At 43.7% G+C, this 14653-nt stretch overlaps 1 long non-coding RNA gene across 1 annotated transcript in view; it reads left to right on the forward strand.

The window, feature by feature from the left end:
• The window catches only part of LOC116521068, a 44093-nt gene extending 29940 nt beyond the window's left edge, over window positions 1-14153 (forward strand). Inside the window, exons 2-3 of the long non-coding RNA XR_004256902.1 lie at window positions 12651-12850; window positions 14032-14153. This is a non-coding gene — a long non-coding RNA (uncharacterized LOC116521068). The remainder of the gene's footprint in view (window positions 1-12650; window positions 12851-14031) is intronic.
• Window positions 14154-14653: the final 500 nt, after the last annotated feature.

The following is a 14653-nucleotide window of genomic DNA, read 5'->3' on the forward strand; positions in this document are numbered from 1 at the left end:
AAAAACTGCAGCAATCTGCAGAAAATATTTGCCTGTCAGCTATTCTTTGCTTGCAGTGTGTTCCCAGGCATGAAGGGCACAGGATGATACAAAGTAAACCTGCAACATTTTATTCACTCATTTGATAACACTTGATTCATTCAGCTGCAACAACATGCACATTCTCACGAACACCAATGATGTAAGGACTAACCAATTATTGTGCCTTGGAGACTTGTTAGCCAATAATGATATTAACACGTAAAGTAGGTAGAGCTAAAGAAGCTGCAGACACTATAAGAATGATGTTTCATGATTAATAATTTTGCTGTTGATTCTGCCATCCATGGCATGATTCTGCTTCATGCTGTTGATTCTGCTATCTATGGAATGCTTTGTTCAATAAACTTTGGTTGGTTTAGCTATCTGTGGGTGGATTACTTTCCTCTTCAGCCTCGGGACCCTAAATGCTACAAACATTTTAGGAGGAATTTCCTTCAGTACTGCCATCTCCTGTCCTGCCACCTGTAGTTTGCTTTCGTAAGTTGCTTGTAATATTCCATTCCTTGTTTTCCTGGTAACAAAGTAAATTACAATATCTCTTGGTAATTGTCTCTGTCTCACAATCCATGAATTAACGCGATATTTTTTTTCAATCTGCCAGTCATATTCTGCTTTTGGTTCACCAATTAACTGAGCGAAAGCCTCTGCAAAAGTTTCTTTCAAATTTTCTTGGTTATTTTCTTTCATGCCTCTTATTCTCAAAGCAAATTCCATTGCTCTGCATTGTATCATTGTAACTTCTGCCTCTGATTTTTCAATCTTGATTTGAACCTTATCAACTTTGTTCTCCAAATTCACCTAAGACTGAATAATTTCTTCCACCCTATCTTCCAGTGATGTTACATAACCAAACAAACCCTTAAATGCATCCACTATAGCCTCTCTTAAGGACTTAAGGACTTAAGAATTAAGTCCTTAATTTCAGAGACTTCGTCAGACACATCTTTAAGGGCAGTTGTAATTTTTTCTTGCAAAAGCGAGCCTTGTGCCTTTAAAACGCCTTGGAAGGCTTCAAATGTCACTGTTTATGTATCCACTAAAGATGATAATGACTGCAATTTAGGTGGCTGGGCTGGGAGACTTCCAGCACTCTTAGAGGCACTTATTTTTGTTTGTTTTGAAGGCATTTCCAAATATTCAAATCACACTTTCCTGCAGCCAAATTATTGAGTCCAAAAAGTCCACTTAATCCCCAAACTTGTTAGATTGTTTATTAGTAAACCAATACTGTTTTCTTTAATCTTGAAATCTTGATTATTTTAACGACGTTAACAAGCACTTAACAAATACTTTCCTGTTAAGTTTCGCTTTCATCACACCCTTTGACTTCCAGACGCCTTTGTTCTCCTCAATCTTCACAGAAGGAAGTGATACTGCTGCAATTATAATCACTCCTGTCTTTGCTCTACCTGCTTCTTATTCAAGTGTAGATTAAAACATTGATTGCAGGGATGGTCGTGGCGCTACAGCAGAAGCGTCCCGGGATGCAGAGCTTTGTCGGGCTGCTGGGGGGCTCTCACCCTCTGAGCACCAGAATTGTTGCTGGGGGTCTATGAGGAGCTCTACCCTTGCTGGGCTGCTCACCTCCCCCCTTTTCCCAAGGGGAGAGTTTCTAAGCAGCTTAAACACGATCACTGGCGTTCCACAGGAATGTCCTTCAACGCCTACGGTGCCACCGGAAGTCTTCCCCATGTCTTGAAGTACATCGATTCCTCTCCTTTATTTTCAAAGTTAACCTGTTCATCTATGCACAATCTAATATTTTTATTATCTCTTCATCTGTTGATAACATATTTGATTTCCAATTTTGGGCAAATATAATTCTCGCTGCTCTAGTTATATGTATAATCAAATAAGTATCCTCTCTCTTAGGTTTCTCTGGAAGGATACCCAATAAAAATGTCTCTGGTCTAAATTCTATTTTTTGTTGTAACATTTTCTCTAGCTATGTTCTTATTTTAATCTAATAATTCCTTGCTTCTACACATGTCCACCACATGTGATAATATAAACCTGTTGCTTGTTGACATTTCCAATATTTTGCTAACTTGTCTTTAAACATCTTTGCTATTTTTTATGGTGATATGTGCCATCTATAAAACATTTTGTATAGGTTTTCTTTAGAGGCTATTGACATCGTTAGTTTATAATTCCTTTCCCATAGTTGTTGCCATTTTTCTAACTCAATTGTGTAGCCAAAATTCTTTGCCTAAGCTTAACCACTTCTTCCAGTCTAATTCTTAATAGATAGCTATATAATTTCTTAATTATTCTTTCGTGTTCCCATAAGTATCTTATCCAACTCTGAGCTTCCCAAGTTAAAACCATACTCCCTTTTATCTTTTTCATATCTTGATTATATTTGCAATTATGAAAACCAACCTATATCGATCCCTTGTTCTTCTAATTCTTGTTTTTGTTTTAGTTCCCCCCTTTCTGTTAAGATATCTTTATATCTAATAATATTCTTTATGCTACTAATATTTGGATCAATGCTTCCATTGTTGAAAGCTATATTGGTATTTCTAGATAGTGTTTCCCTTTTACGCTTTCCCATGTTGTTAGTAGTCCGTTCCTTATATAATGCCTTTGGAAATAGTCATGTGCCTTACTTTTACCGCGACGTCGACAGCGCACCCACAAAGGCGCGTCAAGAAAAGAGCGCCGACAGAAGCGTGATTACGGTTAAGGTTAGGGTAAAGGTAAGTTTAGGTTTAGGGTTAGGTTTAGGGTTAGGTTTAGGGTTAGGTTTAGAGCGTGCTTCTGTCAGCACGCTGTTGTTGGCGCGCTTCTGCGCTCATTCGTTGGCGCAATTTTGAACTCGCGATTTTTTCCCAGCGGTTTTGTCGGCGCACTTTTGTCGAGCGCGCATTTGTCGGTGAACCCTTTTACTGTACCACAAAAGGGCATGCCAACCTAGTTGCAAATCATGACCCTCTCATGTTAATAGTCTTGTATTTCTCAGTAAAATCCATTCTTTCATCCAAGTTAGTACCGCTGCTTGGTAGTACAATTCCCAGTTTGGTAATTCAAACCCACCTCTAGCTCTTACATCTTGCAACATTTTTATATTAATTCTTGCTTTTTTCCCTTGCTATATATATTTCCCTACTATTTTATTCATACTATCGAAATATTTTTTCTCTAATTTTGTTGGTATTGTTTGGAATAACATTCTTGGTAATAGGTTCATTTTTATTACAGCTATTCTTCCCATTAGTGATAGTTGTAAATTTTTTCAATCTTTTTAAGTCTATTTCTATTTGTTTTTTCACCTTATAATAGTTATCCTCCTTTAATGTTACACATCTTGATGCCAATTGGATACCCAAATATTTCACTTTTTTCACCACCTGTATATCCAGTTTCTCTATTAACTCTCTTTTCTGTTTTTCTGTTATGTTTTTCACCAAGATTTTTGTTTTGTCTTTATTAATCTTCAAACCTGCTACTTCTCCATACTCCTCTATTATTCCAACTAGTTTCGGCCCTGTTTCTATAAGATCCTCCATAATAAACATCAAATCATCCGCAAATGCTTGTAATTTATATTCTTCTTTCTTAGCCCTCATCCCTTTTATCTCTTTGTTTTGTCATATTTCTCTATTCAAAATCTCTAGTGTCAATATACAGAATAATGCCATCCTTGTCTGGTTCCTTTCGTGATCACTACCTTTCCAGTCATGTCACAGTTTACCATTATTTTTGCTGATTTATTATTATAAATCATTTTAATCATATTTATAAACCCCTCGCCAAATTCCATCCAAATTCATGATAATGCAATTCATGATCATTGCATGATCATGAATTGCCAATTCACATTGTCAAAAGCCTTTTGTGCATCCAGAGACAACAACGCCATTTACTTCTCTGGGTGAGCTTTATAGTACTTCAGCCTATTCAATACAATTCACATGTTGTCTCTGATCTGTCTCTTAAGAAGGTATCTGTTTTGGTCTATGTGTATACATTCATTTAAGAGTCTCTTCATTCTTTCTGACATTATTGATGCAAAGATTTTGTAATCCGCATTTAATAGTAAAATAGGTCTATATTCTTTATTTGTTGTAAATCTGACTCTTCTTTTTGTATAAGAGTTATATATGCCTCCGTCTATGTTTCCAGCAACTTTGCCTCCCTTACTAATTCATTAAATAGTTCCAACATTACATTACTTAATACTTCTTACATTACTTAATACTTCTTGTGGTGCAGTGGTTAGGGTGCAGTACTGCAGGCCACTTCAGCTGACTGTTATCTGCAGTTCAGCGGTTCAAATCTCACCGGCTCAGGGTTGACTCAGCCTTCCATCCTTCCGAGGTGGGTAAAATGAGGACCCGGATTGTTGTTGGGGGCAATATGCTGACTCTGTAAACCGCTTAGAGAGGGCTGAAAGCCCTATGAAGCGGTATATAAGTCTAACTATTGCTATTGCTATAGTTCTGACGGTAGTCCATCTTGTTCTGGTGTTTTCCCCTGCTTTTGCCTTTTGATGCCCTCCTACAGTTCTGCTGGTAGTCCATCTCGTCCTGGTGTTTTTCCCTTCTTTTGCCTTTTGATGCCCTCTGTTACCTCTATCATTGTTATTCTTTCTTCTAGTGCCTTTCTTTAGGCCGCCTGCTGCCTGAAACATTCTTTTTCCTCTGCGATTGCAAAAACAAGACATGTGTTCCTCCTGGCCAGATCTATCTCCCATTCCCAGCCAATCAGCTGCCCCTGCTGAATCAGGCAACAATAATGTGCTGAAGCTGATCAGGCTGTTTGCTGCAAGGACGCTAGCCAGATTAATACTGATGGAAGCTGGTAGGCAGAGGCAGAAACTTTTTTCCCTGTTTCCTCCCCCCCCCCCAAACAAAAGCAAAGGAATTTTGGTGACAGATTCAGATGTGGTTAGAAAAAATAGTTGGACAAAGATTAGAATTTAAACCAGAGTTATTTTTATTAGGAATTATAACAGAGGGCCACAGTAAAAGGTCAACATATTTAATACTATAAATTATAACAGCAGCAACAATTGTATATGCCCAACAATGGAAAAGTGAAAATATATTTTAGAAAAAGAAATAATAAAGTAAGTATTGGATTGGGAAAAAATGATTAGATTGACATTAGAATTAAAGAATAAAGGAGAGACAGAATATGATATATTGGAATAGATTTTACCAATTGTTGGAACTGAGAGGTAGGAGTTGGAACAGGAAATAAACAGGATTGGTAGACCCGAAATGTATTGTAATATGTGTAAATATAAATGAGTATATTTGGCAGAATAAATGTATATAAATAGTAATGTTTGATGAATATATAGGATATTTGTTGTATATTATAGTGGGTATGGCAGAGATAATGCAAATATCGCACTGTGTCTGATATTTTAATATGAAATGAATAGTTTTTAGTTAGTTAGTTGCGTTTATTTATAGGCCGCCCTTTTCCCTGAGGGGACTCAGGGCGGCTAACAACTTATGGGAGGGGAAGACGTACAATAACATAAAAATACAATATGTAGTTAAGATCAAACAACATTCATTCAACATTCGGGCGGGGGCAAACTATGGTCTTTACCCCCAGGCCTGGCGGGATAGCCAGATCTTGAGGGCTGTGCGGAAGGTCTGAAGGGTGGTGAGGGTACGAATCTCCACGGGGAGATCGTTCCAGAGGGTCGGAGCTGCTACAGAAAAGGCTCTCCTCCGCGTAGTTGCCAGCCGACACTGGCTGGCAGATGGCACTCGGAGGAGGCCTAATCTGTGGGATCTTATGGGTCGAGAGGAGGTAATTGGCAGAAGGCGGTCTCCCAAGTACGCAGATCCACTACCATGAAGGGCTTTATAGGTAGTAAGAAGCACCTTGAAGCGCACACGGAGGCCAACAGGTAGCCAGTGCAGCTCGCGGAGGATAGGTGTTATGTGGGCGAACCGAGGTGCACCCACGATCACTCGCGCGGCCGCATTCTGGACTAGCTGAAGCCGCCGAATGCTCTTCAAGGGCAGCCCCATGTAGAGCACGTTGCAGTATTCCAGCCTAGAGGTCACGAGGGCGCGAGGGCGCGAATAAAATTTCTTATAAAAAAAGGAAAAGAAAAAAGACTAGAGTGGGAGATTGGATAAATTAAGAGAGACAGAGAAACCGAGAGAAGCTCAGCTGCACTCAAGAGGCCTACCCACGAGACAGGAGGCCCATTGAAGTGAGGTGAATGGAAAGGCAAACCAACTGTGGACAGCAAAATAAACTGGTGGAGGAAAAGAGAAGTGCTGGTGAGTGAGTGGGACCAACTGCAGAGCAGGGAGGAAAATCAGCTGGGGGGAGGGGGGACAACAGACCAAAGGCAGCACAACGATTAGCAGAGAACAAAGAGGCGAGCTGGTGAGAGAGCGGAGAATGGGATTAATAAAGATCAATCAAATAAATAAAGCAAATCTTAAATAATAAGATAGGGAGGAACTGGAGCTCAAAAACTTTAAAAAATATATAGGGAAGAAAGATAAATAAAACATAATAGTAAGCAAGTTAAATAAATAACAAGATAATATTGTGGTATGCAATATATGTTTCATATATGTGCTTATGCCCAAAGATCACCAAAATTATACATGTATTAGATGTAAACTATCTAAACTACTAGAGGAAAAAGTAAGGGATCTAGAGGCAACTCTAGTTGAATTCCAACCTACACAAACAAGCTATGCCCAAATTGAAACAAATAATGAACAAATAATTCCCAGAGGATTTGACCCTGCTGATAAACCCTTGGTGAAAGACAAATGGAGGTATGTCATACAAAGAAAGAAACACAACAATCAAAGAAGGAAGCAGCACACATCTAACAAAAACCTACTGCCCAATCTAATCCAATCAGAAACAGGCCCATTAAAACTGAGCAACCGCTTTCTCTCCCTAGACCAGAGGTGTCAAACTTGCGTTGTCACAGTGTATGCAGACCCACAACATACACAAACAAGTTATGCCCAGATTGAAACAAATAATGAACAAATAACTCACAGAGGATTTGACCCTGCTGATAAACCCTTGAGGAAGTCAAATGGAGGTATGTCACACATAGAAGGAAACACAATAATCAAAGAAAGAAGCAGCACACATCTAACAAAACCTGCTGCCCAATCTAACCAAATCAGAAGCAGCCCCATTGAAACTGAGCAACTGATTTCTCCCCCTAGTTGAAAATACTCAGACCTACAACCTTCCCCTCAAAGAAACATGCAAACATCTAGAAAAGGGGCTTAATCAAATATCCCTTAAAAAGTCGCATCAAACTCACCTGAGAGAAACAGAAAAGCACCCCAGACTGCATTCCCTAAAAAAGGAAGGTGAGTGTTGGTGATAGGAAATTCTATTCTCAAAGGAACAGAAACAATCATCTGCAGACCAGACATACAAACTAGCCATCTGCAGACCAGACATACAAACTAAGGAAGTTTGCTGTCTCTCTGGACCAAAAATCAAAGATGTGGCTGAGAACTTAACCGAAATAATTAGGCCCATGGATTACCAACTGTTTAAAAAAACCAGACCCCACAAAAGAGGAAGTGAAGTTGCATTGTATGTAAAGGATCACTATATTGTTACAGAAATGCATGAAACAAAAGAAGAAACCTCTTAGAATGCCTATCGGTCAATATAAAAGAAAAAAAGAATACATTGCCATAGTAGTATACTACAGGCCACCCAACCAAACAGAAAAAATAGATGCACTCTTTTTAAGGTGACCAGATTTTCAGATTGGTAAAGAGGGACACCATTGACCGGGGGGGGGGGGAGCTAGGCCGCGGCAGTTAGTGCCAACCCGCGGCCTCGCTAGGGACGTCTGGTCACCTTAATTATACATATCCTCTCTCTCTCTATCCATCCATCCATCTGTCTGTCTATCTGCCTGCCTATCTGTCTATCTAGTTATGGTATCTCTCTGTCTCTCTCTCTCCTTCTGTCTGTCTGTCTGCCTGCCTATCTGTCTATCTAGTTATGGTATCCCTCTCCCTCTCTCCCTCTCTCGGTCCGTCTATCTGCCTTCCTACCTATCTCTCTCTCTTTCTCTCCATCCATCTATCTGCCTGCCTATCTAGTTATGGTATCTCTCTCTCTCTCTCCCTCTCCCTCCCTCATCTCATTATCATCTATCTCAGTGTTTCTCCACCTTGAAGACTTGAAAGTATGTGGACTTCAACTCCCAGAATTCCCTGGCAAAGAACAAATGGCAGGAAGGGAAATCGTCTTTCGAAGAGAAACGCCGTTTCCAAATAAATGCAGCTTTCCCCGCCTTTCCAGATCTCTGCCTTGATTTGAAACGAACCTTTAAGCTCCATAAACCTCAGAAATGTTTCCTACGATGAAGGAGCCGGATTCTCCATTCCTGCCGTTTGTTCTTTGCCAGGGAATTCAACGCTTTGCCTGCAAGGATCGTGGGAGAAAAGGGGGATTTTACGGGGAGAGAAAACCGCCCTGGGACTCCCAAGTCCTAAGAATCCAAACTCCGAGATCAGCTCCGTTCTTCTGGAGGGGAGTGGAAGGAAATATTTTTCCCCAAAGAAGAAAAAATCCATATCCCCAGATATTTGTAAGAGGATTTGAGCGGATTTTCTTGTAAAAGGTTTCGGTGTTATTTAGGAAGGGTGGATGGATGGACGGATAGATGGACAGTATATCAAAGCAAGTGGCTCTGGTTCAAGAAGGGCTCTGGTTCATCTCAATGGGCGGAAAGTAAGAGGGAGGGACCCTTCCTCCCTCCCTTCCATCTACTTTATTGAACTCCGTGGGAGGAAAAGCTCTCCTAGCCCCGCTCTGAAGTGAAGGAGTATATTCTTCCACGCTACGGCAGCCCTGAAGGGTCGGGAGATATTTGGGCAGTTCTCGTTTCAGTTCTATGGGCGAGGAGATGGGGGAATCGGGAAGATATTCCCCTTCCTCCAACCCTTCCCCAGCTTGCCCAGGCTTCCTCCTCCGTTCCTTCCCCCGATCTCAGCAGTTTCCTTCTCCTCCGTTCCTTCCCCCTTCCCCAGCTTGCCCAGGCTTCCTCCTCCGTTCCTTCCCCCGATCTCAGCAGTTTCCTTCTCCTCCGTTCCTTCCCCCTTCCCCAGCTTGCCCAGGCTTCCTCCTCCGTTCCTTCCCCCGATCTCAGCAGTTTCCCTTCTCCCTTACTCGTCGCGGGTTATATAAGTGGGCGGGGTGTACGGAAAATATTTTACACGATCTTGAAAACCTGCGGGTTATTCGCGTGGGGGTTATTTGCGTGGGCGGGTTATATGGGTGAAAATACGGTAATAGGTATGCCCCAATTTGGGTTGTGTTAACAGTTACATTTGTTAACAACTTTGTTTAGACCAGCAGCATTTTAAACATAAGACACTTGAAAAACCATAATCTTCTTGGATGCTCAAATGTAAAAGGGGAAACATTTTTTGATGCCTTCTCATCTTGTGACCAAATGCCACTTTTGCTAGTAGTTTGTGGTCACTTAAAGGACTGAGAACAAACCAGGCTCAATTTATCCCATGCTTGCATTTAGTGGGGATGTCCACAGACAACAGTACAATAAAACTGTCAAAATGATATCTGTGATAGTTGATCAGAACTCTCCTGTTTTTTATGTGCAACAGGTTTACTGTTTAGGAACAGAGCTGAGTTGGTTGCTTTTCTATTAATACATAATCCTTAAAAGGGCTCTCCTGTAGGGACTCTCCATGGGCTAATTCAGACTGAAAATATAGTAAAGGAAAATATTTCCCCTCACTCTGCTTTGTCCTGTTTTCACCACTGGAAATAGCTGTTTGCAACACACAAGGAGGGGATACTTTCCTAAGAGCTCACAATTCAAGAATATCAATGTTAATGTGGATTGCCAACAAAGTCCTGTCTGTGACGAAACAGAACACAAAATTGCTTTGTCCTTTCCTGGATCCATTCAGCCCAAGTCTCAATGGATCCAGGATTGATGCAGAACTGTGAACTGGGGCATCTCCAACTAAGTTGCTCTCCTTCCTTCCTTCCTTTTTCCTTCCCTCTCTCCCTCCCTCCTTCACTACCTCCATGCTTCTCATTCCAATCTCCTTCCTTCCTTCCTTCCTTCCTCCCACCCACCCACCCCTGCTTCTAATTCCCATCTCCTTCCTTCCTCTGTGCTCAAGAAGGAATGAGGGGAGGGGGAAGAGATTGCAAGTTCTGCCAGTGGCTGTGTCACATGGGTGGTCCCAGTGAAAAGCCAGACTGGCATGGAGGCTTGTGGCAATCATCCAATCTGCAATGCGATCAGCCTTAGATCTGATCCATGCGACTGTCCTGAAGCCAAGGAGGGGCCATTCCACGCATCAGCCCCACCCTCTGGGCAAGTGCACAGGAGGCAGCAAGTGCTGGCATCCTGGGTTAAAGGGAAGCCCTCAGAATGTGGTCAGCCTGTGGGGCAAGAGGGTCCCAAGCAGTGGTGGGTTTCAAAAATTTTTAGAAGCTATTCTGTAGGCGTGGCTTGTTTTGTGGGAGTGGCTTGGCGGTCATGTGACCAGGGTGGGATGTGACTTGGTGGGAGTGGCTTGGCACTCATGTGACCAGGTGGGTGTGGCCAACTTGTGAAATGTGGTGAAACTCACTTAATGCTCTTGCTTAGCAACCAAAATGTTGGCTCAGAAACATTGTGGACTTCAACTCCCAGAATTCCTCCTCCAGTCATGTTGGCTGAGGAACTTTGGCATTTGAAGTGTGCAGGATTTAAAGCTGTCAAATTACAAGATCCTTGCACCCTTAACCCTTTAGGAAAAAAAACCAAGGGGTGTTCAAACTTGACAGCTTTAAGACTTGTGGACTTCAACTCCCAGAATTCCTCCTTCAATCATGTTGGCTGAGGAACTCTGGCATTTGAAACGTGCAGACTTAAAACTGTCAAGTTACAAGACCCTTGCACCCCTAACCCTTCACAACACCCCTCCAAAAAACCCAAAACTTTATTTTTTAAAGCATTTTGCACCCATGGAAATTCAGAATGGCACACCAGCCACACACCACCTCCACTGACTTTGAAGTCTTTTGCTCACACTGCCAAAACCCCTCGGCACTCTTCACTTGTGGTTGCTCCTTCAACCTCCCATCCGTGGAGGATATGCGGTGGTCCTCATGGAGGGGCAGCCAAGGGGCACTTCCCCCACCCCCAGAATAGCGCGTAGGCTGAGAAAAGTGAGAGGGAAGAGGGGAGCTGCTCTTTTTTCCTGCTTCTCGGACCAAAACAAAGTGGCAGCAAGGAAGCAGTTTCCGGTGCCTGCAGCAGCAGCAGAAGTGGCTGTGGCAGCTGAAACACAATACCGGGCAGTCAGTTCCAGGCTTCAGGCAGGAAGTCCATTTGTGGACTTCAACTCCCAGAATTCCTCCTTCCCTCGCTCAGCTGCTATCGCCAGGGTGCCGCCAGGACAAGCAAGGTCTTGGGAAGGACTTTCCCTTCCACTCCAGAGCCCAGGATTGTGCTTCAGCTGCCACTGTGAAAATGTCTGTTTTGCAGTCGCAGGAGGGAAGGAAAGAAGCCGGTCTTGAAAAGAACCTTCCATCCCCCTCCAGAGAACCCATGCCAAAAGAGGGGCAAGCTGGTTTGAATGCGGGTGAGCGGGCGGTTTGGGGCCAGCGCCTCCTTAGCTCGTTCGGGCAGGTGGAGAAAAAAAAGGGGGCATGTGATAAAGCACCCCTGCCACCAAGGGCGAAGGGGAACACCTTAGCCCTGTTATTGCATGCCTTTTTTTCTCTGCCCACCTGAATGTGCAAAGAAGATGGGACACTAAACCGCCTGCTCACCCACATTCAAACCAGCCTGCGTCTTCTCTTTCGGCATGGGCTCTCTGGAAGGGGAGGGTGGGTTTCTTCCAATACCTGCTTCCCTTGCCTCGCAGTGCAGTTCAGGGGCGGCAGGATATTCTTTTTTCCGCTGGTACGGAGGCATAGCCTCGACCTACCTTCCTGCCACCTCCAGTCCAGCCTCGTGCAATCTCCCCGCCACCCCACCAACCTAGGGACACTCCCGGCTGTAGTTGGCATTCTCCTAGTAATCCTTCCTGGCTGCACCCCCAAAACGGTCACATGGTGGCACGCGGGCTGCTGACCAACCAAGGGCCCGCCCAGAGAGGAAGGATCTGCAGGAGAAAGCCAACTGCTGCCGGCAACGGGGCACAAAGGAGCAGCCACCCAGCAGCTGCCACATCCCATTGCAGGCACCCAGGATGGCCTTGATGTCCCACCTTCCTGCCACCTCCAGCCCCGCGCAGCCCCCCCTGGCCAGCCCACTGACCTCAGAACACTCTGCTGGACTGCCTCTCCTTCACATTCTGTTGCCAGCTGCAGCTGCATCCAGGCAGGTGCTGTGCCCCCAGAGCAGTCATAGGGCAGTAGCGCCTGGGCTGCTGACTGTCCCAGGGTCGGCCCAGTTGCTTCTGGAGGGGGCAGGCAGATGGGCAGTGTGCTGTCCCAATAGTATATAGCTAATGTAGGAATTAAGAACTGTCTCCTTTAAGAAATTACCTCATGGGAAATGCAGCCACCTTATGGGAAATGTAGGCAGAACTGTCTTGTGGGAAATGTAGTTCCATAACATGTGACCACATCTGTGTTCCCTGATTGGCCACCAGGGTATTCTGCCCGTGAAGTGATTTATTGCTGGTCAGTCTTTGAATCGCTCTTTGTTAATCGAGATGGCAGCAGCCTTCGCACCTCCCCTCACTGTCTCCGTTGGTCATCTGCATTCACTGGGGGAATAGGAAACCACAGACTTTTTATACTACCTGATGGGACAGATCATGGAAAGTCAGAAGTATCTTAACACTGAACTGTAAGTTTTGCTATTAAGGTAATAATAAACTTGGTCTGAAAGAACATCCTAAGCGTAGAGTTTAACTTCATGCCCCGAGTCATCTGCATCGCTGGGGCAGAACAAGCAGCATTTCCCCCCACCTCCCCGCCTGCAGCCATGGAGCCTTAGCTGAGCGGGCAAAGAAAGTTGGTGGGTAGGGCAAACATGGTGTGGACTGGAGGGAGCAAGCCAAGGGAGGGAGCATTTCAGTATGGGGCCTCCAGAAGAACGGGTACATGAAGACATGCTAAATTTCACCATCTGGTACGCCTGTACCGGTGCGTACCCGCTGAACCCACCCTGGTCCCAATGGACCAGGCACTCACCTCCTCCTGTGTGCACTGGAAATGGTTGTTTGCAACACACGAGGGGATACTTTCCTAAGAGCGCACAATTCAAGAATACTAATGTTAACTTGGATTGCCAACAAAGTCCTGTGTGACAAAACAGAACATAAAATTGTTTTCTCCTTTGAGCTCAAGTCTCAATGGATCCAGAATTGATCATTTCTTCCTTCCTTCCTTCCATTTCTCCTTAATTCTAGGTTGTTTCTCTCCTTGATTAGTTGCCATCTATTGCTTCTTGTCCTGCCTTCAGTTGATTTGGATAATAAGCTGACCTCCTCTTCTTTGGGGCAGCCCATCAAATATTTGACAATCAACATCTTTTCTATATCATGATGACCTTAACGAGATATAACAATATTCCAAGTATGGTTTTACCAAGGCATTATAAATATCCTATCATTTTTGGGGGGGTTCTGAACAAGGCAGACACAATATGTGTCGGCCACCCACCCCTTGTGTTGCAACGGCAGGCAAGGGTTCCTTTTTGGAGAGGAGGGAGACCCCTGTCTTGGTTCTCTCAAGAACCACCACAAAGTACAGATTGTAGATTGGTTTTCTCCAGCACCACCACAAAGTACAGATTGTACAGATAGCCAAGGTGCTGCAGGCTGGTCCTTTGCTGTTTCCAGGGTGGCCCCGCAAGCCAAATCTAACCACATTGTGGTCCGGATCTAGCCCACGGGCCTTGATTTTGACACCCTTGTGTTTGAACAATATACAAACTTGAATATTTGCATTAAATAAGTATATTTAGAGTTGTAACTATTTGTTATAATGACTTACACTGTTTTTTATTTGTCTCAAATGTTCTAGAAATTGGATATCCTTTAAGACTCGATTGCACAGGATAATCCACTCAGTGGTGCGAAGTACCCGTGGTTCGTCCATGAGGCCAATGTTGAGAAAAGACACAGTCACGAGCTTTCTCGGGATGGAGCGACCCAGATTGGGTCTGGGAGCCCCTTTTATTGAGATAGGACAAAGGCAGGAGGAGCAATAGCATGTGATTAAAACAGCCTGTAAAACTACAATTGCTAATCTACTGCTCAGGGAAGTTCTGTCTATATATGGTCAAATCCTGGGCATCATTGGGTAAGGCACGTCTAGAGTGAACTATCAGGATGTTATGTTATGCACTATCAGGATATCAGGATGTTATGGAGTTTGTTTCCTGTGGTTCAGCGTGGCTGCGCATGCCCTGTTATGCACTGGGCCATGGGTGACCGCCACACCTACACAAGGAGTTATGTGACAACATCTCCTACTTTTTTCTTTTTTGTCAAAAATACTTTTCCTCTTCGTCTGACAGGGCTGTCAACAGTGCTTTTTGTTGCTGCGCATCAAGGCCTGTTAAAGCCATGTTAATACTCTTTTTCTGTACCATGCCCTCCACTGTGGACTGGATTATACTTCGGATGACAGGGATAAAACAGGG

Source organism: Thamnophis elegans, chromosome Z, assembly GCF_009769535.1.
Source record: "Thamnophis elegans isolate rThaEle1 chromosome Z, rThaEle1.pri, whole genome shotgun sequence".
NCBI classification, from domain to species: domain Eukaryota; kingdom Metazoa; phylum Chordata; class Lepidosauria; order Squamata; family Colubridae; genus Thamnophis; species Thamnophis elegans.